The sequence below is a fragment of the Alexandromys fortis genome, unplaced genomic scaffold (assembly GCF_014885135.2).
Source record: "Alexandromys fortis isolate MF-2015 unplaced genomic scaffold, M_Fortis_MF-2015_v1.1 scaffold_7, whole genome shotgun sequence".
NCBI classification, from domain to species: domain Eukaryota; kingdom Metazoa; phylum Chordata; class Mammalia; order Rodentia; family Cricetidae; genus Alexandromys; species Alexandromys fortis.
Window position 1 is genome coordinate 20,443,274 of NW_026067920.1, and position 14,020 is coordinate 20,457,293.

General features: G+C 45.9%; 1 long non-coding RNA gene across 2 annotated transcripts in view; it reads right to left on the reverse strand.

Annotated features, from left to right (window-relative positions):
- The window catches only part of LOC126500791 (uncharacterized), an 11,914-nt gene extending 2,688 nt beyond the window's left edge, over positions 1-9,226 (reverse strand). For both annotated transcript variants that reach the window (XR_007591438.1, XR_007591439.1), the window contains exons 1-2: positions 9,070-9,226; positions 4,333-4,645 (exon numbers count right to left, since the gene is read on the reverse strand). This is a non-coding gene — a long non-coding RNA (uncharacterized lncRNA). The remainder of the gene's footprint in view (positions 1-4,332; positions 4,646-9,069) is intronic.
- Between the last annotated feature and the right edge of the window lie 4,794 nt (positions 9,227-14,020).

Here is a 14,020-nt window from a genome sequence, read left to right on the forward strand (position 1 = left end):
AGAGAGAGAGAGAGAGAGAGAGAGAGAGAGAGAGACAGAGAGACAGAGAGACAGAGAGAGAGAGAGAGAGAGACAGACAGAGAGACAGACAGAGAGAGAGAGACAGAGGAGAGAGTGCCCATAGGCCCACGCATCAGGTGTGATTCCATGCAGCTCGCTACACCTGAGTTTCATTCTTCCACCACATGAAAACTAGGCTTCGTGGCTCATGAGTGTAATTTCAGTGGTTGAGAGGCAGAGGTAGGAGGATCAGAAATTTAAGGTTATCCTTATAACCTGGGATATATAAGACCTTACTACAAAAAGAAAAGAAAAAGTCAGCCACCCTTTAAGAACTATTACCCCAGACTAGTGGCCACCTGAATTGCACGTAAGCCACAAACAAGCCAAATGCATGTGTGTCTACCTTCGCTGTGCCATTCTCTTTGTCAGTGATGTTCATTTCAGTTTGTCTTTTGTTTTTGGGACAGTGTCTTCTTATGTCGCTCGGGCCAGCCTGTAACTCACCAACATCCTCCAGGCTCAGCCTCCGTCGTATTGGGACTGCAGGTGTGAGCCACTATACTTGCCGAGGTTAGAGGAAGCCCTGGTGACTCCTTTATGAATGAGTTACAACCCTGATAAGCAACGCAGTCTTCCTTCCGCTGGCACAGCAGAAAGCCTTGCGTACCCACCCGGTTGTAACAAAGGTGCCTGATGACGGAATCTGGACTTGAGTCCCTGATTTGACAGTTCTGGATTTGACCCTTCCTATCTGTGTGGTCAAAAGTGAGTCACTTAGCTTATCTGGGCCTGCTTCTTCACCTTAAAACAGGTGGTTCCTTAATGTCCTTTGATCTTTAGAACTCTGTGACTATATTATTGCTCAGTTTATAGGAACTGCCCAGCTACTTCTCTGACCCTAGGAAGGGAACACTGAAAAGTGACTCAGCAAACATACTCTGATGTCATAGGGCAAGATGTACTTATTTATTGTCTCATGTAGCCCAAGCTGAGCTTGAAATGCCTATGAGAGGTATACCTTGAGATTCTTCTTGCTACATCATTATTTAATGGGGGTGGGGACCGAGGTGGAACATGCCACGATGCTCATGTGAAGGTCAAAGAACAACTTGAGAGAGTCAAGTTCTCTCTTTTTACTACTGTGAGTTCTAGGAATCAAACCCAAGTCATCAGACTTAGAACAAAAGCCTCCACTAAGACAAGGCCTCAGTAGACAAGCCTTCAGCAGACAAGCAAGCCTTCAGTAGAGGAGCCCTCAGTAGAGAAGTGATATAGGAGGGTCTTCTATCTATCTGTTGTTTTCATTGGTTAATTAATAAAGAAAACTGCTTGGCCTGATAGGCCAGCCCTTAGGTGAGAGGAATAGACAGAACAGAATGTTGGGAGAAGAAAGCAGAGTCAGGCAGACGCCATGCTTCTCCTACCCAAGAATGATGGTGGTTAGAATCTTCCCAGTAAGCCACCACTTCGTGGTACTGCACAGCTTATTAGAAATAGGTTAATCAAGATGTGAGAGTTAGCCAGTAAGAGGCTAGAGCAACAGATAGAAGATCCTCCTACATCAGAGAAGCTCTCAGTAGAGGAGCCCTCAGTAGAGGAGCCCTCAATAGAGAAGGCCTCAGTAGACAAGCCCTTGTTAGACAAGCCTTTGCTAGACGAACCTTTTTTTTCTCCTGGAAATTACCTTGAAATTCTGATCTTCCTGTCTCTGTTTCATGGGATTACAGGCATATACTATCAGGGCCATTTTATGTGATGCTGGGATCAAAGCCAGGATTTCCCAAATCTTAGGTCAGTGCTCTCCTGACTGAACAATCTCCCAAGCCCCAAGACACAATCTTCTGTCTGTAAAGACACTTGGTCACTTTCATGGCTAGCCTGAAACTCATTTGTAGACCAGGCTAGTCTTGGAAGTGTGAGGATCCTGTCTTGCCTCCCTAGGGCTGGGATGACAGGCATGAAACACCACATCCAACTTTTTTGCTTGTCTTATTATGGTATACTTTAAAGAACTAAAAGCACCATGACTGTTTCACAATTTGCTCTGCAGCTGATAAGGGTGACTTAGAGCTAAAGGGAATGAGATGCAGTCTCTACGGCCTCCTTGAGTTTATAATACACTGAGAAGACAATGCAGATAGGGCCAGAGAGGTGCTCAGCAGGTCACGGTGCTTGCCACCAAGCCTGGAGGCCTGAGTGTGATATCCAGGATCCACAGGGTGGAAGGAAAAAGTCAACTCACAAGTTGTCCTGCAACCTCTACACATGCACACACGCCAATACATGTACACAAATAACAAGTTAAAGCTCTATTTTACTAATTCTTTGAGAATTTCATATAATGTATTTTGATCATATTTGCCCCAACTCTACCCCCTAACTTCATCCAGGTTCACCTCCCCCCCCATCCAACCCCTAACTGTGTGTCCTTTTTCTTTTTTCCTTATTAATAAGAGAGGGCAGATTAACAAACAGAGGTGTAGAAAGAAGGACAGAGAAAAGGTGGGTATACATGGCTTCATTAGCCTCCCAAAGGGGAAGTGAGAAAGTCTTCCAGGAGGAAATTATTCCACAGGAGGCCTGTAGGGTGCCTTCCATCCTGGCCTACAGATACCTCTAGCTATACCACCCCTTTTCAGCTTTCTCTCCTCACCCCTCTCATTATAAAGCCGACAGAATGAACAATTAAGACAGAATTATTTACCTGTTAGGCACTCGGGAGGCAGGTGGATCTCTGTGAGTTTGAGGCCAGCCTGGGCTACAGAGTGAGTTCCAGGACAGCCAAGGCTACACAGGAAAACCCTGTCTCAAAAAAACAAAAACAAAAACGAGAGAGAGAGATAATTATTTACTTTTCCAAGAATTCAGTTGAAAATAACTTTATATTTTTGACAGGGTTTCACTCTGTAGCCCAGGCTGGGCTGTGATGCACAGAAATCTGCCTGCCTCTGCTTCTGCCTCTTCTCTGCCTCCTGAGTACAGGGATTGTAAGTGTGCACCACTGTGTTTAGATAACTTTCTAATGTTTAAGAATATTGTTGGGTGTGGTGGCATACTCCTTTAATTCCAGCCCAGGAGGCAGAGTTAGGCAGAATGTGATTCTGAGGCCAGCGTGATCTACACAGTGAGTTCCCAGTCAGCCAGAGCTATAGCTATACAGAGAGACCGTGTCTCAAAAATAAAATATCTGTTTTTATTTTATGTGTCTTTGAGTATTTTGCCTGAATGCTATATCTGTGCGTCAGATTCCCTGGGACGCAAGCTATGAATGGTTGTGAGCCACCATGTGGGTGCTTTGAACCAATCCCGGGTCCCCTCCAAGAGCAGCAAGTGTTCTTAACCACTGAGACATCTTCCCAGTTTCAAGAACAACTTTAAAACAATTAGATTTCCTCAGTCTTTTCTCAACTGTTTTGGTTTCTAAACATGCTAATTGCCCAGTCTCTTCAGAAACACATCTGTTTTAACAAGCTGGGCTCTGGTGTTAGCACAGTGACTAAAGGTACATGCTGCCCAGCAGGATGGCCCAAATTCAGTCTCTGGGACCTCTGTGGCGGAAGGAGAGATCTGACCTTCGTGACCTGTCCTCTGACCTCCAGAAGCATCTGAACACGTGGGCACTCGCACATCAAGTCTTTGCCTCTTTTTCTCTTTTTTTCCTTTTCATTTATTTGTATACATATTTTGTTTGTTTGGAGATAAAGCTTCACATAGTCCAGGCTGGCTCTTGTTATTTTATTTATTTATTTATTGGTTTTTCAAGACAGGGTTTCTCTGTAGTTTTGGAGCCTGTCCTGGAACTAGCTCTTGTAGCCCAGGCTGACCTCGAACTCACAGAGATCCGCCTTCCTCTGCCTTCCGAGTGCTAGGATTAAAGGCATGTGCCACCACTGCCTGGCTTCTGGCTCTTGTTATATAGCCAAGGTTAACCTTAAACTTCTGACCCTCTTGCTTCTAGCTCTCAAGTGCTGGGGTTATAGACATGCACCATCACACCAAGCTGTAAATGCTCGCTCTTCACTTATAAAGCTGATTGTAAAAAATGCTCACAAATTCCTCCTGTTTTATACACCTCTTGTATGTGATATGCCTTTTCCTTCCTCAAGGAGAATTTCCCTGACTCTGACTCTGGGCTGATCACATGACCTCTCTGGCTAATGGAGTAGTAAGTAGCAAATGTGATTTAAGCAGAGCCTTTAAAAAAAAAAAAATGCATATACAGTGAGGTTGGCCTTGTGGCTGATCTGGGAACCCTGCCACTACCATGTGATCCCATCTGGGCTGGCCTGCTGGAGGATAACAGATCACACAGAGCACAGTTGAGCTTACCCAGCTCAGGGCGATCAGCCTGGCTGTTACATCCATGAGCAAGGCTGTAAGAGGATGTCTGGTCCCGGTTGAGCAGGCTCACCTGCTAGCAGAGCAAAGCGGCCGACAGATCGGAGAGTCATGCTTCCCATTTCAAGCTACTGTATGCGCGGTGCCTTGTTTCCCAGCAGAGGTGAAGGACCCAGGGCCCAGTCTTACTGTGCTGTTTCCATCTCATCTTTAGTGTAAAGGAGCCGAGGCGATATTTCAGTGAGGATGAAGCTCAGACGGAAAGCAGTGCCAGCCAGCACAGTGAAGGCCAAGTGTTCCATCCCTAGCACATATGTGAAAAACGTGTTGGGTCTCAGCACGTGGGGGCATGTTCATAATCTCAGCACATAATCTCAGCCAGAAAAGACCATGATCACTGTGACTGGGGGCAGCCTGGGCTACTGGAGACATGTCTCATAACAAAACAAACGCTGACAGTGGTGTCACATGCTTTTAGTCCCGGCACATGAGAGGCAGAGACAAGTGAATCTGTGAGTTAAAGACCACCTTGGTCTACATAGTGAGTTCCATCCAGGCCAGCCAGGGCTACAGAATGAGACCTTGTCTCAAACAACACACACACACACACACACACACACACACACACACGCGCGCTACACAACAAAACAATAACAGTTCTAAGATGTTTGATTTATTGAAACCACATTTGCCACAAACATAGACCTTTTATCTTCCTTCAGTTCTAAAATTCTGACTCTCTCATGCTCTCGTTCCTTTCCTTTGCTGCTATCTCCCCAGGAGAAAGAGAAAGCTGAGTACGTGGAGTCAGAATTAGACATGCTGCACAGTGAGAGGGAGCCGCAGGGAGATGGTGATGGCAGGGGACCAGCACTGGACGGGACCAGACACCTCACAGTGCTGACTAAATCCCGCTACACCCAAGTCTCTCTGCATCCTCGGCACTGGTCAGAGGTACCTATGTCCAACTGCTAACCCGCATCCTGAAATCCCCCTGAGGAGTCTCACGCCTGCCATCCCAGCCCTCGGGAGGCTGAGGTAGGGGGATTACCGTGACTTCCAAGACAGCTTGGTCTAACTAGCAAGTAATTGACCAGACTTGGGCTACTTGATGAAGCCCTATCTTGGCACTCCTTCTGCTCCCCGACCCACTTCCCCCACCAACCCTGCCAAAGGAGCTCCTGGTTTTGAACTTATCTAGAGAGCTGAAGACCTGCCTCCACCTGCAAATGGTGTGGCCAGGCAGACCCTGTGCTTGTACTGGGAAATGCTTTATAGGCAACCGCTATAGTGCTTCCAAGGACTAGCCCTCTATCAAATGAAAGTGGCCATGGCTAACAAGATCGCAGGCAGAGTTAATGGACAGTTTCAAATCTATGCTATCTGTGGGGTTCTTCACCGGATGAGTGACTCGGAAGATTCCATTCTGACAAAGCCAGCTCATCTCAGAAACTTCTGACCAGAGTAAACCAAGACTCCTGCTTGCTCTCTGATCTCCAGATGTGTGAATACATTCCCAAACTCACAAGCACACACACCTGTGTGTGCACACATACACAAAATGGGATTTGACACATACACAAAATGGGATTTGGCACTCACTGTTGCCACATCCTTTTTTTTTTTTTTACCCCAGGAGTTTTATATAAAACATATTTTGTTCATTTGTTTTTGCTTTTCAAGACAGGGTTTTTCTCTGTAGCACTGGTTGTCCTGGAACTTGCTCTGTAGACCAGGCTGGCCTCAAACTCAAAGAGATCTGCCTGCTTCTGCCTCCGAAGTGCTGGGATTTTTAATCCCACTGCTCAGCAAATATTCTTGTTTTAAACTTAATTTCATTTAAGAAAAAAAAAAGATTAAAAACAACCAAAACCTTCTCTGGGGGTCTTATCCGGCCCATGAGCCAGATTTAATTATAGCAAGACATGATGGCCCATACCTTTAATCCTAGCAGAGGCAGACAGATCTTTATGGCTCAGTTGAAGGAGATTAGCCTGGTCTACCTAGTGAGTTCCAAGTAAACCAAGCCTATGTAGTCAGACCTTCTCTCAGAATTTAATTAATTAAATAGTAAAAGAAAAATAAAATTGTGAATGTGAAATATTTGTCACAGATAAATGGTGAAAAAAACAAAAGAGCACTAAACAATAGTAATAAATTATATTCGCCTTATATTCCATGACTTAGTTTCTTTCACTCTTCTTCACTATTCAAAGGACAATTTTCTGTTTTCACAGACTCTTTTGGCTATTAGTGACACAAGTCGAACTCAAACTAGCTCAAGCCCCCCCCCCCAAAAAAAAGTATTAGCTTTACTTTTTGAAAGTCAGGCATTGAGCAAGAGTGACTTCAAGTGCTATATATCACAGCCCCACCCCCAGGAACTAACTACACCCCCATCTCCATCTCTGGGTTCTGCTTCCCTCTGGCCTGGCCTGTTTTGTGTGTCCCAGCTTGAGTGGTAGTAATTGCCTATTATGTGGCCCTTCCTCACCTTCAGATGATTATCCCGACCTTGTTAGGAGGACCAAGGGACGCAAGTTAGAATTCCAAATTATCCCAGACCATTTCCTGAGTCCCAGATCGCATCAATCACAGAGACAGGCCATGTCTACCCTATTTGTGTCTTGGGAATTAATTATCTGTCTTCACGGCCATGGCCACTGTGCTTTGTCATGCACTGGTATTTCTCTTCTTGGAAGATTGACTTTGCTCACCTCAAACCCATCTACAGGGCCTAGAGTAATCAAATCTCTTAGGACTGTGAAATCTGAGACCTGTGTTCCCTGCTTAAAACATTTGGGCGCATGCCTTATATAGCCTGCTTTGCAGATACAGGGTATGCGCAGGATTTAATTTGGTGACTTTTTTTTCAATTGGTCACTTGAACCTCCTGCTGAGTAGTAGACGGCCAGGTTATCTTAGAAACTGAGCCTGAACTGGGATAGGCATTAGCCACCGGGTTAGGGGGGGATAGGCATTAGCCGCCGGGTTAGGGGGCCTCACTGTTCTTTGTCACTGGGCTGTGACCAAGCCCTCTTAGATGCACCCTGCATGGCTTGCCCACCCATAATGCAGACTTCTGGGGAAGAGGTTTTGGGGATCTGTGACGCTCCTCCCTAGCAAACCACTTTACTCAGTAGCAATCTCTAGACATGGAATCAGGAATGCGAGTTTGGATCTAGTCACGAAATGTTCTTTTATTCCGAGGGTCAAAAGCTCAGATGCTCCTGGGGCCAGCAGAGAGTTTACTGCTCAACAATTTTTACCAACTAGGGCTTGGCAGGCAGAATTGCCAAAGCCTGCCTGTCCTTCCTTCCTTCCTTCCTTCCTTCCCTCCTTCCTTCCTTCCTTCCTTCCTTCCTTCCCTCCTTCCTTCCTTCCTTCCTTCCTTTCCCTCCAGGAAGAACCAAAGATCTCAAGTTTTATATATAAAGAATTCTCACTTAAATTCAGTTTTACTTAGAAAAAAAAAAGTAAAGGCAGAAAAAAAAACCAAAACCTTGTCTGAGAGCCTTCCCCTGAGCTGTCAGTCTGTGACTCTGGGTTTCACTCACTGACCCGAGAACAATGAATGCCTCTTGCCCTACATTTGCATAACTAAACTCTCAGCGGCAGGGATCTAGGACAGAACAAAGATTAGCTGTGAACGGGCTGAAGAAGGTTCAGGACTTCAAAATAAAATCTGACCTTTAGCTTGGCCCTTGCGGCCTCCCTAGCCCAGCTTCTGCCCTTTTTTCGGTCCTGCCATGACTTTGCCCCGCCTCTAACACCGACTTGTACCTCAAGGCCTTTTTGTTTTTTGCCTCTTTCCCTTTACCTCTTCTGCAGCTCATTAACAACCCCTCAGTCATAACAGTCCTCCAAGATTTGACTCAAACCTCCCTTCCCCTGGACAGCCTTCCTCGACCTCAGTTTACTCTCTGGCTTACCTCATTTACACAAATACCAACCACCAGCTACAGTCCTAACCTAGAAGGCTTGGGTTCGTTTGCCTTGGTATCCCCGTGACTCCATGGAGTACCTCAATCCTTAAATGAACAAAGACTTCTTGGGGTCTTGCCTCTAACATACTAAAATCCAATTGTGAAGAAATGAGTGCTTCAGGAATACGAAGTTAGAGTGGGAATGGCGGCAAAGCTACTCTGGGGGCTGAGGCAGAAGGACTGTGAGTTTCAGACCAGCCAGCACGACAGAAAAAGCTCTGACCGTTTGTTTGTTTAAGTTATGGCATGTGGAGAAGGAACTAGAAATGTTTGGTGATAGAATGCTGACCTGGCAAGCTAGACCCGTGTTCAGGTCTCCACAGACATCCTACCTCATACCTGGCAAAAAGAAATGTAGGTGAACCTGGAGGTGGTGTCGCACACTTTTAATTCCAACACTTGGGAGGTAGACGGAAGAGATCTCTGTGAGTTTGAGGCCAGCCTGGTCTTCAGAGTAAGTTCCAATACAGAGAAACCCTGTCTGGAAAAACATAAATCAAGAAAACGAAACAAAAACAAAAAAGAATTTTAGTTGTCGTTTGGTGTTTAGATCCTAAACTTTGGGAATCCCAGCACGCAGGAGGCAGAGGCAGGCGGCGTTTCTGGACAGCCAGATTTACATAGAACACTAACGGCGCGCGCACGCGCACACACACACACACACACACACACACACACACACGGTTGGGGGAGCGTGCGTGCTTGTAAAACATACAAAAAACAAGATTTTAAATTCATTCACCTGGCTTGTCGATAGACTCACCACCGCGGGCCACGTGATCCAAGGACGGAAGAAAGGCTCTGAGTTTATCGCGCAAGTGAAACTCCGTAAGTATGCCGCGCTTGCGCGCTGTTACGCACTTCGCTAAGTGGCAAGGCTTTATTCAGGGCTTCGTAATCATTATTCATGACTGATCATGACTCCGCACAGGAAAGTGATCTTTCATGATCCCTGCCGATTTAAGAAGTGGACTAAACGATTCATCGCTGCAAAGAGACTCCTCATTGAAGATTTTGTGGATGCGGCAAGAAAGCCCAGCGGAGTATCTATAGCCATTTTTTTTTTTTTTTTTTGCATGTGGGTACAATACCCGAGGCTATTATTGTGTTTTGTCTGGAGAAGAAGCCTGGGGACAGACTTCTTCCACAACTCCACAACTCGGAGACCAAGAAGATCCAAGTGAAACTGCCTTCAGGGTCCAAGAGGGTCATTTCTGTGTTAACAGAGCTGTCATAGGTGTTTGTGACCGCAGGTGCAGAAAGTAAGCCATCTTAAAGGCTTGCTGTGCCTACGACAAGGACAAGTACAACTAAAAAAAAAATACTGGCCATGTATATAGGGTGTGGCCATAAATTCTGTGGCGAATTCCTGTGTAAGTGGTAACCGGCACATTTGCAAACCCTCCACCATCTGAAGAGACACCCCTGATTGGCGCAAAGTGGGTCACACTGAACTAGAACTCAGAAGCTAGTAAGGCATGATTTTTGGTTTAAAAAAAAAATCCTAGCTTAAAATAATAAAATAAAACTATCAGAAAGCTTAAAAAAAATCCTAGCTGGGCAGTGGTGGCATATACCTTTAATCTCAGCACTTTTTTCTTTTTTTAATTCCCTCTGTAAGAACCTCAAAGGATCCCAAGTGTCCCTCAAACGGTGTAGGAATTTCTGGCATTCTAGGTAACAGGTACAACTTCGTGGCTGGGGAATCGAACCAAATGTTTCATACAGTGTACCACCTGGGTCACAGCTTGACTCTGAAATTCTGATCCACCTCAATTCTAGGATCTCTTTCTCTCTACCATTGGTCCAATTTTGATCCTCTTGCCTCCTGCTGAGAATACCGGATTGTACCCCCAAATCTGGCTTCCTCCAGGTTTCTAGAGTCAGTAGGGGTGGGGTTAGACTGGAGTAGTAATTTGCTACTCCAAAACAGCTCTTACCAACCAGCAGAGGCCTGCTAGGGTGAGCAGCCTCAGACGGAAGACCCTTTGCATAACTCATTCTTAAATTGGCTGAGGCTTGTACAATTGTAAACTGAAACTTGGGGCAAACCCTGGCGGTTACATTTTTACACAAAGAAAGCTTCCTGCTCTGCTCTGTAGATTACTTCCTGCATTCTGTCTCTCCCCAGCAAAGGCACACCCGAGTCTTTGGTGAGCCGCTGAACACGCTTCAAGTCACCCTCCTACCTGAAGTGACACCTCAGAAGCAGCAGGGTTGGTGTTTCATTCATAACTGAACCCGGTGGAGGGAGGCGGGGCAGGGGCCTTTCGTCTCTGTTTAATAAAATCCTGGCTATGCAACCGAAAGGGAAAATGATCTGGGAGTGTGCCGCCCAGGGAATGAGCCCTGTACTGCCGCCCTGGGCTAATTATACCGGAGGTTGTGTAAAGGGCCAGAGCCATTCACCCCGCAGGGCCGTGGAGTCTCTTTCTAAGTCTGCACAGTCCTGGGCTTTCTTGGCACAGCGGGTACCCGCGGCTGCTTGCCGGAGCGTAGTGATGCAGGCTTTGTAGCAGCTGGGGCGCGACCGGAAGGAACTGATAAACCCGTGCGAGTGGCACCCTTCCCCGGAGTCGGAAGTGTTCTCGAGCGCCAGTCATTGAGAAATACCGAAAGGGCAGAGTAGGGTGAGGCGAGGACAGCCCTGGGGCCGAGCTCGTGGCCTGCGATCCCACCGTGCAGCGGTAGCCTTGTCCGGGCTGGGAGACCAGGCTGCAGGGGAGGCCTAAATGCCCACTTCGCGAACCACCCCTCCCCCCTATCCCCCGCTGCAGGTTTGAAAATCGGGATCTGCCCAGATACTGGGCCTGCCGATCCAGCTAGCTGCTGCGGCCTCCGGCCTCCACGGAGGGGTGCTCCAGACTTTCCCCGAAGCCCCCAGGGGGAAAGGCAGAGCTGTGAGGTCTTCTCCGCCCCGCCTGAGGAGTTAAGAGGCAAGCAGCCACGCTGGGTTTCTGTGAAGTAGTGAGCAGATCGATAGTACTTTTGAAGTTTTACCTTCTTACTGAGTCAACACTTTTTTAAAAGTCCGTGGGAGTCTCAAGTAGCTCAGGGCGGCCTGGAACTCAATGACCTTGAACCACTAACCCTCCAGCCTCCTGGGACACAAGACTCTGTGCAACCCACGCATGTTTTTGTTTCTGATTTGTTGTTTGATTTTGAGGTAGGATCTCACACTAGTTTGGAACTATGTATCCCAACTGATAGTCATTATCTTGCCTCAGTCTCTCAAGAACTGGGAATACAAGTGATGCTACCGTGCCCTATACTTTCAGATTGGTGATTCTTCTGAATTGAAAATTTTAAAATCAGCACAAGCGAATACTTATTTTCAAATGTCTCCGATTCTTTTTTTTTTTTTTTTTTGAGAAGGAACATGATTTTTTAGTTTGTGGGAGTGGCAGAGAGAATGAGAAAAATAAATAAGACATCTGTAGAACAAGTCAACACAAATACAAATAGTTCCTGAGATGTTACAACAAATTCTAGAAATAGATCGGCCCAATCCGAGTTGTTCATGAGGCACTGTGCTGGTGGGTAAGCAGCCATCTTCCGGAATATGCTGTACGGGATCCCCAGGCCATGCCACACAAAACTCCCCATTCACGTCTAAATCCAAGAGCTAGTCATGCAAAACAAGTATGGATCCCACATCCAATTCAAGAATGTCTTTTAATCATCCTCATCAGAGAGACAGTATTTAGCTTGGTTCTCTTGACATCTCCATGTAAAACTCTTTTGAGTTCAACTTGTATCTTATATACAAGCAAAAAAAAAAACCGATGCCCTTTCCAGATAGTTTGTATTCAGAGTTCTCATAGCCAAGTGCCCTAGTGACAGCAATGTTTCATTCACTGTGTGCAAGCACTGTTGGGGGAGTGGTGTGGAGAGGAGCTGGGTAAATCCTGGGTATTTTTTTTACTTGTCCTGAATGTATCACTTTTTGTTTATTTTTTATTTTTATTTTTGTGTGTGTATAGGTGTTTTGCCTGTCCATAGAGCTATGCACTACTTGGGTGCCTGGTGGCCTTGGAGGCCAGAAGAGGGTATCAGAGGCCGGGTGGTGGTGGCGCACGCCTTTAATCCCAGCACTTGGGAGGCAGAGGCAGGCGGATCTCTGTGAGTTCGAGACCAGCCTGGTCTACAAGAGCTAGTTCCAGGACAGGCTCTAAAGCCACAGAGAAACCCTGTCTTGAAAAACCAAAAGAAAAAAGAGGGTATCAGACCCTTGGAATGGAGGTATAGACAGTTGTGAGGGAACATGTGGGTAGTAGGGAATCAAACCTGGGTCCTCCGGAAGAACAACCACTGCTCGTAACCACTGAGCCATCTCTAGTCATCATGTGAGCCCCCTCTGCTTTCCCCTTTGAAGACGAAGGTCTCACTGGTTATCCCTATTTGGCCTGAAACTTGATATGTAGACCAGTGTGGCCTTGAGATCAGAGATCCATCTGCCCCTATGTCCAGAATGCCAGGATTAATGGTGTCCACCACCACACCCAGAATGTCTCATATTCTTCATGACCTTAAAAAAACAAAACAAAACAGACAAGGTTTGCTTTGTTATCCCCGTGAAAGTTGAAGAATTAATAGAAACCTCACTTTCAGGGTCTCAGAATTTTTGAGAGAAAACCAAAATGGAGGTGTTCATGAGGTCTGGTGTCCTTACCGCTACGTGTCATTGGCATTCAGAATCGAGTATGGAGCCTCAGTCTGTGTCCACAAAGGTCACAGTTGTGAAGAGCAAAGAAAAAAGTCAACCAGTTTATAACTGACTCAAAAGTGAGACTCTTATTTTCAAGACCTTGTGGATCTCTCTCTATGCATATACCTCTAAGAGAATCTGTTTTTGTTTTGTGTAGGGGTTTTGTTTTGGTTGTTGCTGCTGGTCTGTATTATTATTATTATTATTATTACTTCTCCTCTTGAGACAGGATCTCACCATGTAGCCCAGGGGTGGCCTGTAACTCATTATGTAGGCCAGACTGGCCTCAAAATCACAGAGATCCACCTGCCTTTTTGCCTCTAGAATGCTAGAATTACAGACATGACCCACCATGACTGGTTTTTTGCTTTTTGTGGTTTTGTTTAGATCTAGCTTAATAGCTCTGTCTGTCCTAGCATTCCCTGTGTAGACCAGGCATGACTTGAATGTGTATCAATCCTCCTGACTCAGTCTTTTTAGAATGGGATTATCCAGCAGCTTTCTATTTTTGAGACAAATATTTAATCTCCTAGTTTGTTTAGTTAAAATCTCGTTTTGTTAAATCTCTATGGAAATGCCTCTCATGGCATATTCAGAAGGATAGAAATGTTCATTATTAGTATTCGGGAACAGAAATGCTGCAGGACAATGGTCTGTACCCTGCACTTGTATTTTAAATAAACACTGATTGGCCAGTAGCCAGACAGGAAGTATAGGTGGGGCAACCAGGCAGGAAGTAGAGGCAGGGCAATGAGAATTCTGGGAAGAGGGAAAGTCAGTCTGCAGTTGTCACTCAGACAGACACAGAGGAAGCAAGATGGGACTGCCTTGATGACAAAGGTACCAAGTCTGTGGCTAACACAGACAAGAATAATGGGCTAATATAAGTTATAAGAGTTAATAAGAAGCCTGAGCTACTAGGCCAACCAGTTTATAATTAATATAGACCTCTGTGTTTTCTTTGGGACTGAACGACTACAGGACC